Here is a 19,791-nt window from a genome sequence, read left to right on the forward strand (position 1 = left end):
AGTACGCACAAGCCCTGTCGTTCCTCCGGGAGACAATGCTCACCAGAAGGTAAATATTACACACCACATGTGACAAAAAAATGTTTAGATGTAACTTTTTTTTTCAGCCAGGGCCATACCATGTCACTATTTTAATTGTTTTTTTTTCTCTTTATTCCACAGCACGGTGAGCAGCACTCGGGAGCCTGCACGATTGGACCCTTCTGAGGCGATCCCTGAGGAGACCGGCACCGAGGGACACTTCGACCGCCCCGGTACATCTGCACCTTCCCAGCCTTCCCACACATTCGACCCATCTGTCCCATCCACCAGCACAGGAGCATCGTGGCCGCCTACATTACATGAAGCTGCTGGTGAGGAGATCGCTTTCCCTTTACCCCACCCTTCTGCCCCTGCCACCTCTAGTACACCTGCGGGTACTGGGCGACAGCGGCAGAGGGGTCAGGAAAAGAGTTATGCGCAAGAGTTCTTGCATCTGAATGCATCTTTCCAGAACTGTCTAAAAGTCTTGTCAGAGCAAATCTCCGCAGGCTTTCAGCAGATCAACTCCAGCATTCTGGAGGTGAAGACACTTCTGCAAACCATGCATTCAGAAGCAAGATCTTCGCCAAACCACACCTTTTTCAGGTCTGTTGTGGAGCGCATGGCAACACTATCTCCAACCCAGCAGATGCATGTAATGCATTCGTGCCACGGTGCTCTACAGCAGGTTACCTCCCAACCTCCACCTCCCACCACTGTAGTTCCTCCACCTGCACCCCCTCCAGCCACTTTCCATCCTCCCCCTCCTATTACATCTGCACCCCCTCCAGCCACTTTCCATCCTCCCCCTCCTATTACATCTGCACCCCCTGCAGCCACTTTCCATCCTCCCCCTCCTATTACATACCGGCAACCTCCCCAGTACCAGACATCTCCCCACTTCCAGCAACCTGCCCCGTACCAAACTCCTTCCCCGTACCAAACTCCTTCCCCATACAACTTTCCATCAACATCATCTGCTCCTACAGTCCCTGCCCAACCCTCCACTCCACCGCCCACCACCTCTTCTGCCTCCCACATGTCCACCCATTCTGTAGCTTTTTCCACACCTTCACCTCTAACTGTTCCTTCCCCACCACGATCCCAGTCCTCTCTCCACACACCCAGTGTCGAAGTGTCCCGCAGCCCCTCCAGCAGTATTTCCACCCCACACTACACAGATTTGTAATGTGTGTTTTTTAATAAAAATGCCCATTGGGTTTAAAACCTTTATTAAAAAAGTTTTTTGCACTTTAAAAACATTTTACAAAAAAAAAATAATTTTTAAATAAAAGTTAAATTATCGTTTCACAATGGTTGTCTGTCATTTCTTTCTGCGGCGAACTATGTTTAAAAAAAAGGTTAAATACAGGGTATTTCAAAGGTAAAAAGGTATTCAAAACCAGGTATATAACTGTGGGTAAATTTTAGCTTTTTGCCACAGTTGTGTTCCTGGTTGTGTTTGAAGCAAAGTATTTCACCTAAAAAGTTGTGTTTATTGTTGGTGATTTCCTAACAATGTACACAACTTTTGTTAAAAGGTGAAATACTTTGCATAAAACACAACCAGGTACACACCTGTGGCCTAAAACTAAAAATAGTAAGACCATGACAAGATAGCCAACTTTGGTTGGCAAAGGTATATACTGTTGGTCCAGAAGGTACACAAGTTTGGTTAGGGCACAAATCTTTCACACTCTGTCATCCTGCCAGTGTACTCTGCCTTGAGGTGACATAAAGTATAGTGCAAAATTGTCCCTCATTACTGAAACCGTCACAGAACTTCTAGTGGTAATGTCATGGTAATCTTGCAAGGTGGTTTCTTCAGAGGTGTCCTCAATGGAAATGGGTTCCTTGCAGATAACAAAATTGTGGAGTACCACGCACGCTTTGATCACCTCGTCCACAGTTTCTGTCTTGAGGTTGATCGCAGTCAATAGGACCCGCCATTTGGCTGTCAGAATACCAAAGGTACATTCAACCGTTCTTCTTGCTCTTGTGAGGCGGTAATTAAAAATGCGTTTTGGTCTTGTCAATCCTCTGCTAGAGTACGGTTTCAAAAGGTGTTCTGACAGCTGGAAGGCTTCATCCCCTACACAGACAAATGGCATAGGTGGACCAGATGTTTGCGGCAGCGGTCTAGGTGGTGGGAACTGGAAGGTGTTTCCATACAGTTTACGCCCCATGGCAGACAGTTTGAAAACTTGAGAGTCATTGGAGCCGCCAAAGGCCCCAATATCAACCGCAATAAATTTGTATTCCGCGTCAGCGATGGCCATGAGGACAATTGAAAAATATTTCTTGTAATTGAAATATTCCGATCCCGATCCAGCTGGCTTTACAATGCGGATATGTTTCCCGTCCACAGCGCCCAAGCAGTTTGGAAACTGACATATCTGTTGAAACTTGTCAGCAATTTCAATCCACCTCTCTGTTGTGGGCTCTGGTAAAAACTCTTCAGCTAAGGAGTCCCACAGTGCACGGCATGTGTACTTCACAATTCCAGATATAGTGGAAATCCCGAGTCTGTACTGGAAATGCAGTGACGAAAGGGATTCTCCAGTTGCAAGAAATCTGTGGGGAATTAAAAAACAATAAATTAGTTTTAAATCACAGCATTACATACCAAAACTGACCTATAACACTTGGAGATACAAACTACCACCAACAAGATTGCAGTGAAAGTGTGCTCTGATGCGAGCATATCCAATAAATGTGGCTTACCTTAAAGTCACCATCAGACGCTCTGCGGGTGAAACAGAGAAGCGGCAATAGGTGTCCGCTTTTCTTATGAGGTGTGCAATGCACTCCACCAAGTAATCAAAATTCTCCATTTTCATCCGCACATATCCAAAAAATTTATCCGGGTTTCGTCTAAGGTCCATGCAGAGTGTAGAATAGACCCCACGCGTCATTCTCTTGGCTGTGATGGGGTGGATCCACAAACGTCGTCTACGATGCCTGATGCGCTGCTGTCTCGCTCTCTCCTTCTCCAGAACAATCACCCTCAAACGATTCGCCTCCGCTATAAAATCCGCCAAATTCTTCAAAATATTTCCAATGACAACATCCATCTTCGCCAGTAACTTGCTCTTCTCTCCAACCTGCACTTTCTCCTCTACAACCTGTCAAAGAAGGGCTGTAGGAACATGCTATATATAGTTTTCCAGTAGCCAATCCCGTTCGGAAGGCCACAAGGGTCAATTTTAAAAACCGGATCCGGCGTAATCCGTCGAAAAACGGATAGAAAAATGGATGTACTGGATGAGACGGATCCGGTTTTGTCTGTCAAGAAAAAGACGGATCCGGCAGAAAACCGGATCCGTCACATCCGGTTTTACGAAACATTTGCCGGATCCGGCGTTCCGGCACGACGCCGGATCGCGCCTGACGCCGAAAACCTGATGTGTGAAAGTAGCCTTAAGAGACCCATGATGCACAGTCATCTGAATTTGGTCTAATTCCACACACCGTTTTTCTTTAGTGCTCAATACATACTGTCAGATAAACATGAATAACGTTCTGGCTTGTTTCTGTAGAGTACCATGTAATACCCTTTCTTAACCCCTTCACCCCCAAGGGTGGTTTGCACGTTCATGACCGGGCCAATTTTTACAATTCTGACCACTGTACCTTTATGAGGTCATAACTCTGGAACGCTTCCATGGATACCGGTGATTCTGACATTGTTTTCTCGTGACATATTGTACTTCATGTTAGTGGTAAAATTTCATTCAAATAACTTGCGTTTATTTCTGAGAAAAACGGAAATTTGGCGAAAATTTCGCAATTTTCCAACTTTGAATTTTTATGCCCTTAAATCACAGAGATAGGGCACACAAAAAACTTGATAACTAACATTTCCCACGTGTTTACTTTACATCAGCACAATTTTGGAACCAAATTTTTTTTTGTTAGGAAGTTATAAGGGTTAAAAGTTGACCAGCGATTTCTCATTTTTACAACACCATTTTATTTTTAGGACCACATCACATTTGAAGCCACTTTGAGGGGTCTATATGATAGAAAATACCCAAAAGTGACACCATTCTAAAAACTGCACCCGTTAAGGTGCTCAAATCCACATTCGAGAAGTTTATTAACCCTTTAGGTGCGTCACAGGAATTTTTTTGAATATTTAAAAAAAATGAACATCTAACTTTTTTTCATAAAAAAAATACTTCAGGGTCAATTTTTTTTTATTTTACCAAGGGTAACAGGAGAAATTGGACTGCAAAAGTTATTGTGCAATTTGTCCTGAGTACGCTGATGCCTGATATGTGGGGGGGAACGACTGTTTCGGCGCATGGCAGAGCTCAGAGTGGAAGGAGCGCCGTTTGACTTTTTCAATGCAAAATTGGCTGGAATTCAGATTGGACGCCATGTCACGTTTGGAGAGTCCCTGATGTACCTAATCAGTGGAAACCACCTACAAGTGACCCCATTTTGGAAACTAGACCCCCCAAGGAACTTATCTAGATATGTGGTGAGAACTTTGAACCCACAAGGGCTTTACAGAAGTTTATAACGTACAGCGGTACAATTAAAAAATCATATTTTTTCCACAAAAATGATCTTTTCACTCCAATTTTTATTTTCCCAAGGGTAACAGGACCCTAAAAGTTATTGTGCAATTTGTCCTGAGTACGCTGATACCCCACATGTGGGGGTAAACCACTATTTGGGCGCATGGCAGAGCTCGGAAGGGAAGCAGCGCCATTTGACTTTTTGGTTGGAATTGAGATCGGACACCATGTCGCGATTGGAAAACCCCTGATGTACCAAAACAGTGGAAACCCCCCACAAATGACACCATTTTGGAAACTAGACCCCCTGAGGAACTTATCTAGATGTGTGGTGAGAACTTTGAACCCCCATGGGCTTCACTGATGTTTATAACATAAAGCCATACAATTAAAAAATCATATTTTTTCCACAAAAATGATCTTTTCACCCTCAATTCTTATTTTTCCAAGGGTAACAGGACCCTAAAAGTTATTGTGCAATTTGTCCTGAGTACGCTGATACCCCACATGTGGGGGTAAACCACTATTTGGGCGCATGGCAGAGCTCGGAAGGGAAGCAGCGCCATTTGACGTTTTTGGCTGGAATTGAGATCGGACACCATGTCGCGATTGGAAAACCCCTGATGTACCAAAACAGTAGAAACCCCCCACAAATGACACCATTTTGTAAACTAGACCCCCCAAGGAACTTATCTAGATGTGTGGTGAGCACTTTGAACCCCCCAGTGCTTCACAGAAGTTTATAACGCCCGGGCGTGAAAATAAAAAATTTGTATTTTTTCCACAAACATGATCTTTTAGTCACCATTTTTTCATTTTCCCAAGGGTACCAGGAGAAATTGGACCCCAAAAGTTGTTGTACAATTTGTCCTGAGTATGCTGATACCCCATATGTGGGAGAAAACTACTGTATGGGCACACGTCGGGGCTCGGAAGGGAAGTAGTGACGTTTTTGAATGCTGACTTTGATAGAATGGTCTGCGGGTGTCATGTTGCCTTTGGAGAGCCCCTAATGTACCTAAACAGTGGAAACCCCCCACAAATGACACCATTTTGTAAACTAGACCCACCAAGGAACTTATCTAGATGTGTGGTGAGCACTTTGAACCCCCCCAGTGCTTCACAGAAGTTTATAACGCCCGGGCGTGAAAATAAAAAATTCGTATTTTTTCCACAAACCTGATCTTTAGTCACCTTTTTTTATTTTCCCAAGGGTACCAGGAGAAATTGGACCCCAAAAGTTGTTGTCCAATTTGTCCTGAGTATGCTTATACCCCATATGTGGGAGAAAACTACTGTATGGGCACACGTCGGGGCTCGGAAGGGAAGTAGTGACGTTTTGGAATGCAGACTTTGATGGAATGGTCTGCGGGTGTCATGTTGCGTTTGGAGAGCCCCTAATGTACCTAAACAGTGGAAACCCCCCACAAATGACCCCATTTTGAAAACTAGACCCCCTAAGGAACTTATCTAGATGTGTGGTGAGCACTTTGAACCCCCAAGGGCTTCACAGAAGTTTATAATGCCCGGGCATGAAAATAAAAAAATCGTATTTTTTCCATAAACATGATCAATTAGTCCCCAATTTTTTCATTTTCCCAAGGGTAACAGGAGAAATTGGACCCCAAAAGTTGTTGTCCAATTTGTCCTGAGTACACTGACACCCCATATGTGGGAGAAAACTACTGTATGGACACACGTCGGGGCTCGGAAGGGAAGCAGTGACGTTTTGGAATGCAGACTTTGATGGAATGGTCTGCGGGTGTCATGTGCGTTTGGAGAGCCCCTGATGTACCTAAACCATTGAAACTCCCCACAAGTGACCCCATTTTGGACACTAGACCCCCCACGGAACTTATCTAGATGTGTGGTGAGCACTTTGAGCCCCCAAGTGCTTCACAGAAGTTTATAACACTCGGACGTGAAAATAAAAAAATCATTTTTTTCCACAAAAATGATATTTTTGCCCCCAATTTTTTATTTTCCTAAGGGTAACAGGAGAAATTGGACCCCAAAAATTGTTTTGCAATTTGTCCTGAGTAGGCTGATACCCTACATGTGGGGGTAAAACACTGTTTGAGCGCATGGCAGAGCTTGGAAGGGAAAGAGCACCATTTGACTTTTTCAACTCAGAATTGGCTGGAATTGAGATCAGACGCCATGTTGCATTTGGAGAGCCCCTGATGTGCCCAAACAGTGGAAACCCCCAATTCTAACTCCAACCCGAACCCCAACACACCCCTAACCCTAATCTCAACCCTAGCCCTAGCCCTAACCCTAGCCCTAACCCTAATGGAAAAATGGAAATAAATACCTTTTTTTTATTTTATTATTTTTCCCTAACTAAGGGAGTGATAACGGGGGGTTTGATTTACTATTTATGGCGGTTTTTATGTTTGGCAGCTGTCGCACGCTAAAAGACGCTTTTTATTGTAAAAATAGTTTTTGCATCACCACATATTGAGAGCTATAATTTTTCCGTATTTTGACCCACCGAGTCATGTGAGGTCTTATTTTTTGCGGGACGAGTTGACGTTTTTATTGGTACCATTTTCGGGCACGTGACATTTTTTGATCGCTTTTTATTCCGATTTTTGGGACGCAGAATGAACAAAAACCAGCGTTTCATGAATTTCTTTTGGGGGGGTGCGTTTACACCGTTCCGCGTGCGGTAAAATTGATAAAGCGGTTTTATTCTTCGGGTCAGTACGGTAACAGCGATACCTCATTTAGGTAGTTTTTTTATGTTTTGTCGGTTTTATGCAATGAAAACTATTTTATATAAAAAATAATTATTTTTGCATCGCTTTATTCTGCGAGCTATAACTTTTTTATTTTTTCGCTGATGATGCTGTATGGCGGCTCGTTTTTTGTGGGTCAAGATGACGTTTTCAGCAGTACCATGGATATTTTTATGCGTCTTTTTGATCGCGCGTTATTACACTTTTTGTTTGGCGGTATGATAATAAATCATTATTTTTTGCTTCGTTTTTTATTTTTTTTAAGGGGTTCGCTAAAGGGGTTAACTAATGGGACAGTTTTATAGGGCAGGTCATTACGGACGCGGCGATACCTAATATGTGTACTTTTATTGTTTTTTGTTTTTTTTTTTTTATATCCAAAAAATGGATTTATTGGGGGAATATTTTTTTTTTTTTCTAATTTATTTGGCGATTTTTTTAAAATTATTTTAACACTTTTTTATTTTTTTTTAACTTTATTAAATAGTCCCAGGTGGGACATCACTGTCCTGTGACAGATCGCTGATCTGTCACATCACAGATCACTGTGACAGATCAGCAATCTGTCACAGGCAGTGCAGAAGGCTTCCTCATGCCTGCGCTTTGCAGGCACTGAGGAAGCCAGCTTCCTGCAGGCCCCCGAAGTCCCCCGTCGCCATCTTGGATTCGGGGGCCTGCAGGAAAGGAGCCCCCCCGCAACAGCGCTGCACATTGCGCTGCCGTGGGGGGCTCAGGGAAGCACGGAGGGAGCCCCCTCCCTGCCGATGCTTCCATTTAACCCCCGGTACACCGCGATCATGTTTGATCGCGGTGTGCAAGGGGTTAACGTGTCGGGGGCGGTCCGTGACCGCCCCTGACACATTGTGGCGGGTGTCAGCTGTGATAATCAGCTGACACCTGGCCGCGATCAGCGGCGCTCACCACGTGGGCGCCGCTGATCGCGGTAGACGTACTATCCCGTACATGGGCATAGGGGCCCAGGTCCCATGGACTGGATAGTACGTCGGATGGCAGGAAGGGGTTAGAATTCAGTCTTTGTAGCTAGGACCTTGAACGCTGGCCGTGTGTTTACTTTGTTCACACCATAGTCTTTCGCCAAGTATCCTGAACAAGTTTATAGCCTTTATTGGGCTTCACTTATGCTAGGAGAGTTCCCAGTGAGTGTTGGAATTTGGCTTCAATACAAAGAGATTCTGCAAAAAAAGTTGCATGCATTGGTGCTGGGTCCATCGATTCCATTTTTCCAGTTTTTTCATGCGACTCCTGACTTGACATCTTCATAAATGTTGAGGTAATATCTCATTTTTTATCGCCACTAGAACAATGTAATTATCACTGGTTTTTTTATAAAAAGCACTTTAGACACGTTTAAATTTAAGTTTCTCAGCTTATTATACGATATTTATTTTTTTATTTTATAACCTGAGCAATACATTTCTACCAACTTCATCCAGAATTGTCTGTGACTACACAGCCCTGATTCAGAGAGGGGGCTATGCACTTGATGTACACCTGGGAAAATGTACGGTACCTTTTATTTATGTTCATTGTGAGTTGTATGAACAGAGCCTTACTTATTTGCATCTACATAGAAACCTATATATCACTGACTGATGGCCTGAATAATTATTAACTCACAGGTTGGCATAGATCTAATAGCTAGGGACATAAATCACCTGTACTGGTGACTGGTGCGAGTTCCTGCTATGGGGTCTAGATCAATCTAACAGTTATAGAATTAACAGATGTTGAACAAATTGTAAGACATCACAAAAATATAGGACCGTAGGTCATGCACATGTTAATATGCAGATCATATAGAGGATTTGGTGCAAATTACAATCATAAGGCTATGTGCACACGGCAATTCCTGCCGCGGGAAATCCGCATGCGGCATTCCCGCAAAAAACTAGCATTTTGCAAGCGTAATTAGCTTGCAGAATTTCTAGCGTTTTCCAAGCGATCTGTAGCATTGCTTGGAAAACTGATTGACAGGTTGGTCACACTCGTCAAACATAGTGTTTGACCTGTGTGACCAACTTTTTACTTTTTTGCCTATACAGCATCAGTAGTAAAAGATAGGATGTAACAAAATAATAATAAAATATTGTTATTCTCACCATCCGATGGCCCCCGATCTGCTCTGCGACGCTCCCGGCATCTTCCGGTCCCAGTAATGCTTTGCTTTGGGCCGGAAATACGCACACCGCTGATCCCCGTCAAGTGATCGGGGGGTCATTTGTTCGTCGGCATAACAACCAGAGGTCTCCTTGAGACCTCTATGGTTGTTGATGCCGGATTGCTATGAGTGTGACGCTGTGGTCGGAGCTCATAGCAATGCAGTAATTCTGCTAAATAGAGGAGATCTGAGCATCGCCTCTATGTAGCAGAGCCGATCAAGCTATGGCAGCTTCTAGCTTCCCATGGAGGCTATTGAAGCATGCCAAAAGTGAAAGAAAAATAGTTTTAAAAATATAAAATAAATAAAGTTTAAATCACCCCCCTTTCGCCCCATTCAAAATAAAACAAAAAAAAAATCAAACAAACATATTTGGTATTGCAACGATCACAATGGCCTGATCTATCAATAAAAAAAAGATTAACCCGATCGCTAAACAGCGTAGCGAGAAAAAAATCGAAACGCCAGAATTACGTTTTTTGGTCGCTACGACACTGCATTAAAATGCAATAACGGCAATCAAAAGATCGTATCTGCACAAATGTGGTGTCATTAAAAACGCCATGCTCAGCGTGCAAAAAATAAGCCCTCACCCAAACCGAGATCCCAAAAAATGGAGACGCTACGGGTCTTTTTTTTAAACAAACTTTGCAGTTTTTTTTAACAACTTAGATAAGAAAGAACCTAGACATGTTTGGTGTCTATGAACTTGTAATGACCTGGAGAATCATAATGGCAGGTCAGTATTAGCATTTAGTGAACCAAGCCAAACAAAAAGCAAGTGTGGGATTGCACTTATTTTGCAATTTCACTGCACTTGGAATTTTTTTCCCATTTTCTAGTACACAACATGGTAAAACCAATGGTGTCGTTCAAAACTGCATCTTGTCCCGCAAAAATAAGCCCTCACATGGCCATATTGATGGAAAAATAAAAAGTTATGTCTCTGGGAAGAAGGGGAGTGAAAAACGAAAACGCAAAACCGAAAAAAGCTCCGGTCATGAAGGGGTTAAAGAATATATAAATTTTATTTGAACAATCAGTGCACAAAGATTAAAAAAATACAGACTGATCCTAAAGGGCAGGACTCAGAACACGGGTGAGTATTCATAAACACATGATAGTATTAAAGGCACAAATATACAATTAGGTCCATATGTATTTGGACAGAGACAACATTTTTCTAATTTTGGTTCTAGACATTACCACAATGAATTTTAAACAAAACAATTCAGATGCAGTTGAAGTTCAGACTTTCAGCTTTCATTTGAGGGTATCCACATTAAAATTGGATGAAGGGTTTAGGAGTGTCAGCTCCTTAACATGTGCCACCCTGTTTTTAAAGGGACCAAAAGTAATTGGACAGATTAAATCATTGTAAATAAAATGTTCATTTCTAGTACTTGGTTGAAAACCCTTTGTTGGCAATGACTGCCTGAAGTCTTGAACTCATGGACATCACCAGACGCTGTGTTTCCTCCTTTTTGATGCTCTGCCAGGCCTTCACTGCGGTGGTTTTCAGTTGCTGTTTGTTTGTGGGCCTTTCTGTCTGAAGTTTAGTCTTTAACAAGTGAAATGCATGCTCAATTGGGTTGAGATCAGGTGACTGACTTGGCCATTCAAGAATATTCCACTTCTTTGCATTAATAAACTCCTGGGTTGCTTTGGCTTTGTTTTGGGTCATTGTCCCTCTGTAGTATGAAACGACGACCAATCAGTTTGGCTGCATTTGGCTGGATCTGAGCACACAGTATGGCTCTGAATACCTCAGAATTCATTTGGCTGCTTCTGTCCTGTGTCACATCATCAATAAACACTAGTGACACAGTGCCACTGGCAGCCATGCATGCCCCCACCATCATACTGCCTCCGCCGTGTTTTACAGATGATGTGGTATGCTTTGGATCATGAGCTGTACCACGCCTTCACCATACTTTTCTCTTTCCATCATTCTGGTAGAGGTTGATCTTGGTTTCATCTGTCCAAAGAATGTTCTTACAGAACTGTGCTGGCTTTTTTTTAATGTTTTTTAGCAAAGTCCAGTCTAGCCTTTTTATTCTTGATGCTTATGAGTGGCTTTCAGTTCTCCATTACTTTTTGACCGGGGTCCAAAAATGTTAAAGCGGATGCCCTGTCCAGAAGTTTTGATCCAGTGTCTCCTCCTGAGCCGCCGTCCTCCATTCTTCCCCCAGGGGTGGTAGTGGCGGGGGTCTCAACTGAGTTGGAACAAGAAATTCTAAGGGCTCAGGCCCTAGCTCCGGACACCAGGCCGGGAGATAAACTGTTTGTTCCGGATTCTTTGCGGCCTAGACTTCTGCAGGAGTTTCATGAGTCTAGGTTGAGTGCTCATCCAGGTATCACAGCTACTAGAGAGGCAGTAGCCAGGGGTTTTTGGTGGCCTTCATTAAGGTCCGATGTCAAGGAATTTGTTTCTGCTTGTGGCACGTGTGCCCGTTCCAAAAGTTCGCATAACCGACCGGCTGGGGAACTCATACCTTTACCGGTTCCTGATAGGCCATGGACTCACCTTTTCAATGGATTTTATTACCGACCTTCCAGCGGCAATACCGTGATCTGGGTGGTGGTGGATAGGTTTTCTAAACAGGCCCATTTCATTCCCTTGGCAGTATTACCCTCAGTAGAAACATTGTCAAGGTTGTTTGTGCAGCATGTGGTCCGATTGCATGGGGTACCCCTGAATGTTGTGTCTGACAAAGGTGTGCAGTTTGTGGCCAAATTTTGGAGGGCGTTCTGTATGAAATTGGGCATCTCGCTCTCCTTCTCGTCGGCATATCACTCGAAGAGTAATGGTCAGACAGAACGCACCAATCAATCCCTGGAACAAATTCTCAGGCGTCTGACCTCCGCCAGACAGGAGGATTGGTGTGATGCGTTACCGTTGGCGGAATTCGCTTTTAACAACCGGGTGAGTCAGTCCACCAACATGTCCCCATTCCTGATTAACTATGGGTTTAATCCGCATTTTGGGGAGTTTTCACGGGTGGATTCCGATTGTCCAGGGGCAGAGGGGTCCGTTCAACGGTTAAAAGACCTCTGGGCTGAAGTCCGGCGTAATATCTCTCGGGCCCAGGGGAGATACAAATATTTTGCTGACAAAAAGAGAGCCTCGGGAGACATGTTTCAGGTGGGAGAGAAGGTTTGGCTCTCCACACGTAACATCAACTTAAAGGTACCATCAGCTAAGTTGGGACCAAAGTTCATTGGTCCGTACGAGGTTATGGAGATAGTCAACCCAGTGGCATATAGGTTGCATCTCCCCGTCTCCTTAAAAATATCCAATGTGTTCCATAAGTCTCTGTTGAAACCCGTAGGGTCTGTCAAAGAGGACTCCGAGCCTGTTGTTCCTCCAGTGCTGGAGGAGGGTCAATTGGAGTATGAGGTCGGACATATTGTGGACTCTCGGCGGGTGCGCCGCTCTTTGCAGTACCTGGTCCACTGGAAGGGATATGGACCAGAGGAGCGCTCATGGGTCCCTGCTCACTCTGTACATGCAGATCGCTTGGTTCAGGCTTTCCATGCCAAGTCCCCGGGGAAGCCTGGGGGTCCAGAGGCCCCCCGTTGAGAGGGGGGTACGGTCATGATCCCAGTGCAGGTTTTTGAGCTGCACGTCAGGGGTTAATGTCTGGAGCTCGGTGCAGGTTTTGACCTGCACACCTGGGGTTAATGATTGTGGCCTCTTTCTGGTTCTGGGAGAGCTTCTTAAACCCCTGGGAAGCTTCAATCCCTGCCAGTTATACTTTTGCCTTTGGCCTAGTTTGCTGACCCATGTGTGCCTGTTTGTTGTTGTAGCTTGTTTATATGGTTCTGACCCGGTTCTGTTTCCCGTTGTGAATTTGCCTGCTGATTCTGTACTGCGTATTGTCTCTGTGTATGACTCATTGCCTGTGACCTGACTACTCTCTGCTCGCCCCTCTTGTACCTTACAGCTATCTCTGTGTGTTGACTCATTGGCCAAGTCTGACTATTCTCCCTGTCTATGCCCCTTGGTAACTTTGTCTCGCAGTTACCCTGCTAGGAGTTCTCTTGCAGCTCCTTGCTCTCTGGAGTTTCGACCACGCCCCCAGCAGTCACGTGCTTCAGGTCCTGCGGCTCTGAAGTACACATCTACTCGACTGCTGCCCGCTTCACAGGTATCTTTGAGCACAGTTCACTTTACTCAGGACACACGCACTGGCTCAGTGAGCAAGTTCAGTGCGGTGTTCCTGACATTCCCAGCTGAGATTTATATATATATATTCCCCACACCGCGTACCTGTGATTTCTACATATGTTCCCTCACACTGCCTGCACTCCTACTAATTTTTCTCTTGCAAAGCGTTGTCTTCTGAAGCCAGTTCCTGGCTTCAGCGTCCAAGTCAAGGAGACGCATGACATCGCTGCCATGCTCCCAGTCACGTGCACACCGACATCAGCTGCTGACCTCTGATTGTCCGGCAACTTATATTGCGGAGCACGGACCTGAACTGCCATACACTTCAGCTGGATGTCCATCCGATTACCCACGTTCAGCTGAATTAGGGACTGGCGTCGGCTGCGTCCGCACTACGGCGTCATTTCATCGAAGGCACTCTTCAATAAAATGGTGCTGCAGTGCAGTATGCGCATGCGCTGCTCCCGACTCCACACTGCGCAGCCGTCAAGTCTTCAGTCACAAGGACACATCTCCGTTTACATTATAAATATAATGCATGACACAATACATGCAATACAGTCCACATTCTTATAGCATGACATTAATTGAAACCAAACAGCCCCCATTATAGTTAAGCTATGATAGTTCCCATGACCATTATTGGGTTTGACATCTAAAATATGAGATGTCAGGGATGAATATTATTATTTGACCTTTGTATTGCGTAAATGATCTACAATGATTGGTCCTACATAAAACTTTGAAAATGTGCTCCGTTAAGCCTCACAACTAAAAGTACGCCACTTTTTTTCACTTTTGCTGGTATTTTTGGTGAAAAAGGAAACAATTTTAGTGGAAATGGTCATCAAAGCGTATTTCCTGACCGTTTGGAGGGTGGAGGTGCTGCGTTAGGGGTCCTGTTAGCATAGTTTTTGACCCATTACTTTGCTTGGAAGGATGCCATTGGCTTCATCTGCCTAAGGCTTCAAAATACCTTGTCCTGACCCTGATCATATTGCTAAAGATACTAAAAAGCAGGTCTGTATATGAGAAGAATCTAACCAAAAGCAACATAGATGTTTTATATATATATATATATATATATATATATATATATATATATTTGTGCATAAAAGTATTATGCAAATATGAAAAAGAAAGTGTGTAGATACAGTGACTTTCTGTATAAAGGAGCAGATGATGACGATTCCACTTCTTGGGCCTTGGTTTGCACTTATGCTGATTTTGGACATCCAGGTCTGGATCACACATGACAGAGACGAGATCTGTGTAGTTGAAGTTTTCCTGGATTCCTACAGCATTGTGATCAACCATATGGCCTTCTGTCTGACCATGGGCAGTAAGGTGAAGGAGCAGCCGCTTCTTTCCATCTGTCCATGGCCTTTTAGGTGAAGGAGCAGCCACTTCCTTCTGTATGTACATGGCCAAGTAGAAGAAGGAGCAGCCGCTTCCTTCTGTCTGTAAATGACCAAGTAGGTGAAGGAGCAGCCGCTTCCTTCTTTCTTTAATATCCGGTAGGTGAAGGAGCAGCCGCTGCCTTCTTTCTGTAAATATCCGGTAGGTGAAGGAGCAGCCGCTGCCTTCTGTCTGTCCATATTCGGTAGTCTTCTCCTTACCACCACATTGTAGATGAGTCGTCCAGATGGTGACATAGCAAGTATTGCTGAAAGAAGTTCTTCAATTTCAGCCTTTAATTACTTGCTATGTTGCTCCAGAGGAAGGCGAAAAATAACCCTGAGGACGCGTTGATGGATTGTCCTCATATCAAGGGAAAAAAATTCCTTCCTGATCCCAAATATGGCGATCGGAATAAATCCCTGGATGTTTGGTGCTCAAATCTACGTGGGTGTTATGTGGTGGAAGCTCGGTAGGTTTGTCACAGTCCGGTTAATGCGAAAGTCCAGTTTTGTCGTCTCATCCGATTAATGTAAATCTTCAATCCTGGATGTTACTGGAATGGGGCTGATTGTTATCAGCTTAATAGTCTTGCTGTAAGAAGAGAAATATACACGTCTGAGAATCAGCTCCTGACGTTCAGTCTATACAGTTTACTGGGGGATACAACAATAAGGGGTATAGTGGGTAAGTGCGTTACTGGGTAACATTATGGATGTCCGTATGTGTTATACTTACATAGTAATATGGGAATGGTGGGTCGGATCTGCCGCACTCCACATCGCTCCAGTCTATGGAGTGGAAGAACGGGTGGGACCTGATGGATGTTGTTATGGCAAATCGGGTAGATGGAGTTTTGCAGAGAAGCTAGAAAATGAATGAGACCATTAGTCATTAGATTATGTATTATTACTGATAAGTTATTACACAATGTCTATGGACTGTCCACATCTTATCTTCTATCCTTGTAGTCCACCGTCCTCTTTATCCATCTGGGCAGCACGGTGGCTCAGTGATTAGCGCCGCAGCCTTGCAGCGCTGGAGTCCTGGGTTCAAATCCCACCAAGGACAACATCTGCAAGGAATTTGTATGTTCTCCCTGTGTTTGCGTGGGTTTCCTCTGGGTACTCCGGTTTCCTCCCACATTCCAAAAACATACTGATAGGGAATTTAGATTGTGAGCCCCATCAGGGACAGTGATAATATATGCAAAACTGGTAAAGCGCTGCAGAATATGTTAGTGCTATATAAAGATTTATTATTATCTGATACTACTCACCCCTTTTATGATGTCAATGGTATTAGTGCATATCCCTGGTGGAAAATAAGGGATGTCCTCACGCAGAGACTGGTGGTATTCGTCCAGTGAGCCTCTGCTGTAAAATGGCCAGTCACCTACACTCATCATATATAGGATGACTCCGAAGGAAAAGGAGTCTGCCAGATGGTTGTATCCTTCCTCATTCATTATCTGTGGGAACATGAGATTGGAGAGAAGCTGAATATAACGGGAAGAATGACACACAGAGAATATGAGTACCGGTCTGTGATTAGATGTGAGCAGGATACATTGGGATCAGATTATCCCTCCTGCTATCGGCACCAATCACACACTGATGTTCCTTACCTCAGGCGCTACGTAACCCTTAGTGCCAGCATTCCACCTCACTATGGCACCCTCAGACACATTCATGACTGATAAGCCAAAGTCAGAGATTTTGATGTGTCCGCTGTCTTGGATGAGGATGTTCTCTGGCTTCAGGTCACTGCAGGGAAAAGGAGCAGACAATGATTGTGAGGATTATTCATGAAAATAACTTTCTACAATAGATATGTAAGGAGACAACAGAGAGTCACAGGTGACAGATTTATGGAGGTGAAATGATTACCTATGTATGATGCCGTGTTCATGCAGGAATTGTAGTCCGCACACCATCTCTGCCGCGAAGAGTCTGTGGAGATGAAAGTAAAAGATGGATCAGTGGTTACATACACATTCATACGGAGAACATGAGGAGATCACACACGTGTCCTTTTCACCTCATTATTTGCTCTTGTTGTCATTCTCCATTGCTCCAGGACTACAATGTGCGGGCAGCAGATTATTAAGAGTCGGTATAAGACATTTACCTTGTTGTGTTTGTGTTAAACATCATTGAATCTTTCATGTGGTGAGACAGGTCTCCTCCGGCCATATAGTCCATGGCTATTGCATATTCCGTAGGTGTCTCCATAAACGCCCTCATAGACATTAGGTAGGGGCACCCGGCAGCCAGTCTCAGGACTTCTACCTCTGTAGAGATTATGTGCTCACAAGATCTCTTGTCCATGATCTTAATGGCCAGCAGTCCTTCACTGACCGGATCTGATGCCAAGCTGACCTGGAGAAAAATCACAACAGATCAGACCAAACTCCCAGCTATTACTCTGTAACATGTCACTGGTTTATTCCAAGTATCATCACATATGAACATCCTGTAATGAATAAGTCCATCCCTCCTGTGTATCTGTGCAGGATACATTGAGGGTCACGGACAAATATAAATTGACACTTACTTTTCCATAGCCTCCTTTTCCAAGATCTTTCAGGAACTCAAGACTGTAAAGGTCCATAGGTTGGTCTGTGTGGACCAGTCCTCTGTGTGGAGAAATCTGTACACTGGCATCACCAAGGCGTCGTGCCGGCATGTATGGTGTGTCGATGGACATCATTTCCACTCCATCGATGGACATCTTATCCATTCCATCTGCAAGAGATGATACAAGATTAGCCCCTTAGCGAACACATGGTGGAAATGTTTGTCAGGTTGTGTAGTAAATGTATGGAGCGGGCTCAGGAGCTGAGCATGCATCGTACCAATGCCTGCTGTATTACATAGCTGCCACCTGCCTATAACGTCAGCGACCAGAGCGTTCTCCGATTACTGTAGTTTATCCATTTCAATGCTGACAATTGTATTTAAACTAAGTGACTTCCAATTTGTGTCTACGCAATTGCAGGACATAATTGCTGGGGGGTTGGTTGTTTAAAATGACTACCTGGGCCTGCTGAAAGCCCCTGACTCTCACTTCCCTTCTCCTGTGAAGACCAGCCTGGCTTAATTTCATATGAGAACATTAATTTAGCTATATACAGTTCTATCACCGTACAAGCGATCAGAAAATCACAGGTTCAAGTCCCCTAAGGAGACTAAAGAAAAGAAGTAACTGAAAAAATTGTTACAGAAGAAAACAGAAAATGTAAAAACTTTAATTAATAATAGCAATAATAATGATAATAATAATTTGCATCTGTATTATCACCACATCTATATTGGTCCGATACACAAAAATGCAATATTTATTATTATTAATGCAAACCGTAAACACTGAAATGAGAAAAAAATGAAAATTGATTTTTTGAGAGTGCCGGATCCACTTAAACAATTGTAATGAAGAGATATCACAATGTCCGCTCTACCCAAGAAAGGTATCAATAAAAGCTACAACTCGACACGGGGAAAAAAAAGTCCTCACACAGCTCCATCAAGCTATCAAAATAAAAAGATACAACGTCTCAAAATATGGGGTCACAAACCAATTTTTTTTTTAAATTCACAATTTTCTTTCAACATCAAGTAAAATGAAAACCCCTATGTATATTCAGCATTATCATAGTTGTCACTGACGTGGAGAAATATTTTGTGAGGTCATTTTTGCCACTTTTCTTACCCACACTTTAAATCTTTTTCCCTATTTTCCAGAACATTGAATGGTAAAATAAATAATGTTCAAAACTACAGCTCGGTCCACTAAAAAAACAAGTCCACGTATGGCTACTTTGGCAGAAAAATTAAAAATAGTTATTGGTTTTATAAGGAGTAAGAAAAAAAAAAACGGACAGTTACCAGCTCAAGAAGGGATTAACAAATATAGCTCCAGAAGAAATATTACAATTTTATACAGCATTATGTAAATGAGCAGGAAATGTCTAATATTTGGGCTCCCATTCATAAAAACTGTCCATTAGCAAAAAGTTCCTGTTGCCCATAGCAATGAATCACAGCACAGATTCTATTTCTTAACATTCTATAGAACAATGAAAGCGCATTGTGATTGGTTGCTATGGACAACAAAGACAGTTTTTCTACACTTTCGATAATTGTGGCCAGTACATATTAGGAGTATAATCCCACTCACCCCAGTCTTATTATACTGAGCAGTGTCCATCTTACCTGGTCCCTCTTTATCCAGTGAGGTGTTTGGTGGAGAATCACTCAGCTGTTTGTTCTCTGGGATGGAGATGTGCACAGCTGATGTCCTGGACCTCCGTGATGCCCCATTCCCATTTATAATGGGTTTAGGATAGATGAGACGTCTTCTACATTGGACAACCCAGTCTCTGCTGTTCCTGATCCTCTTCTGGGCTGCCGCTCTTGGTAGGTTTGGTGTCACCAAACTTTCAGATCTGGAGAATGTGACATGTCTTGGTGTTTCTTGGAGAACCTCTTCCAGCTCTAACTCTGCGCTGATGTTTCTCCGCTTATTGAGGATGTCTTCTTTGTTCCTCCTCCGTATTTCAGGGACCAGATCTCCGATTTTTTCAATGAGGTAAGAAAGGCCCTCTGAAGCTCAGCGGAGGCTGAAGAGTGAGAATCCATGAGGGTCTCCATTTTCCTTTTCTCTGTAAGGATCTCATGTCTTTTGGTCTTTCTCATTTTCTCCAGATTTTGTCGTTTGAAAGCCATTTCTGAGGCTTCAGTGTCCATGTCCAGT

This window comes from Dendrobates tinctorius, unplaced genomic scaffold, assembly GCF_039654945.1.
Source record: "Dendrobates tinctorius isolate UK_male_01 unplaced genomic scaffold, ASM3965494v1 ptg000011l, whole genome shotgun sequence".
In the NCBI taxonomy this organism is placed as follows: Eukaryota; Metazoa; Chordata; class Amphibia; order Anura; family Dendrobatidae; genus Dendrobates; species Dendrobates tinctorius.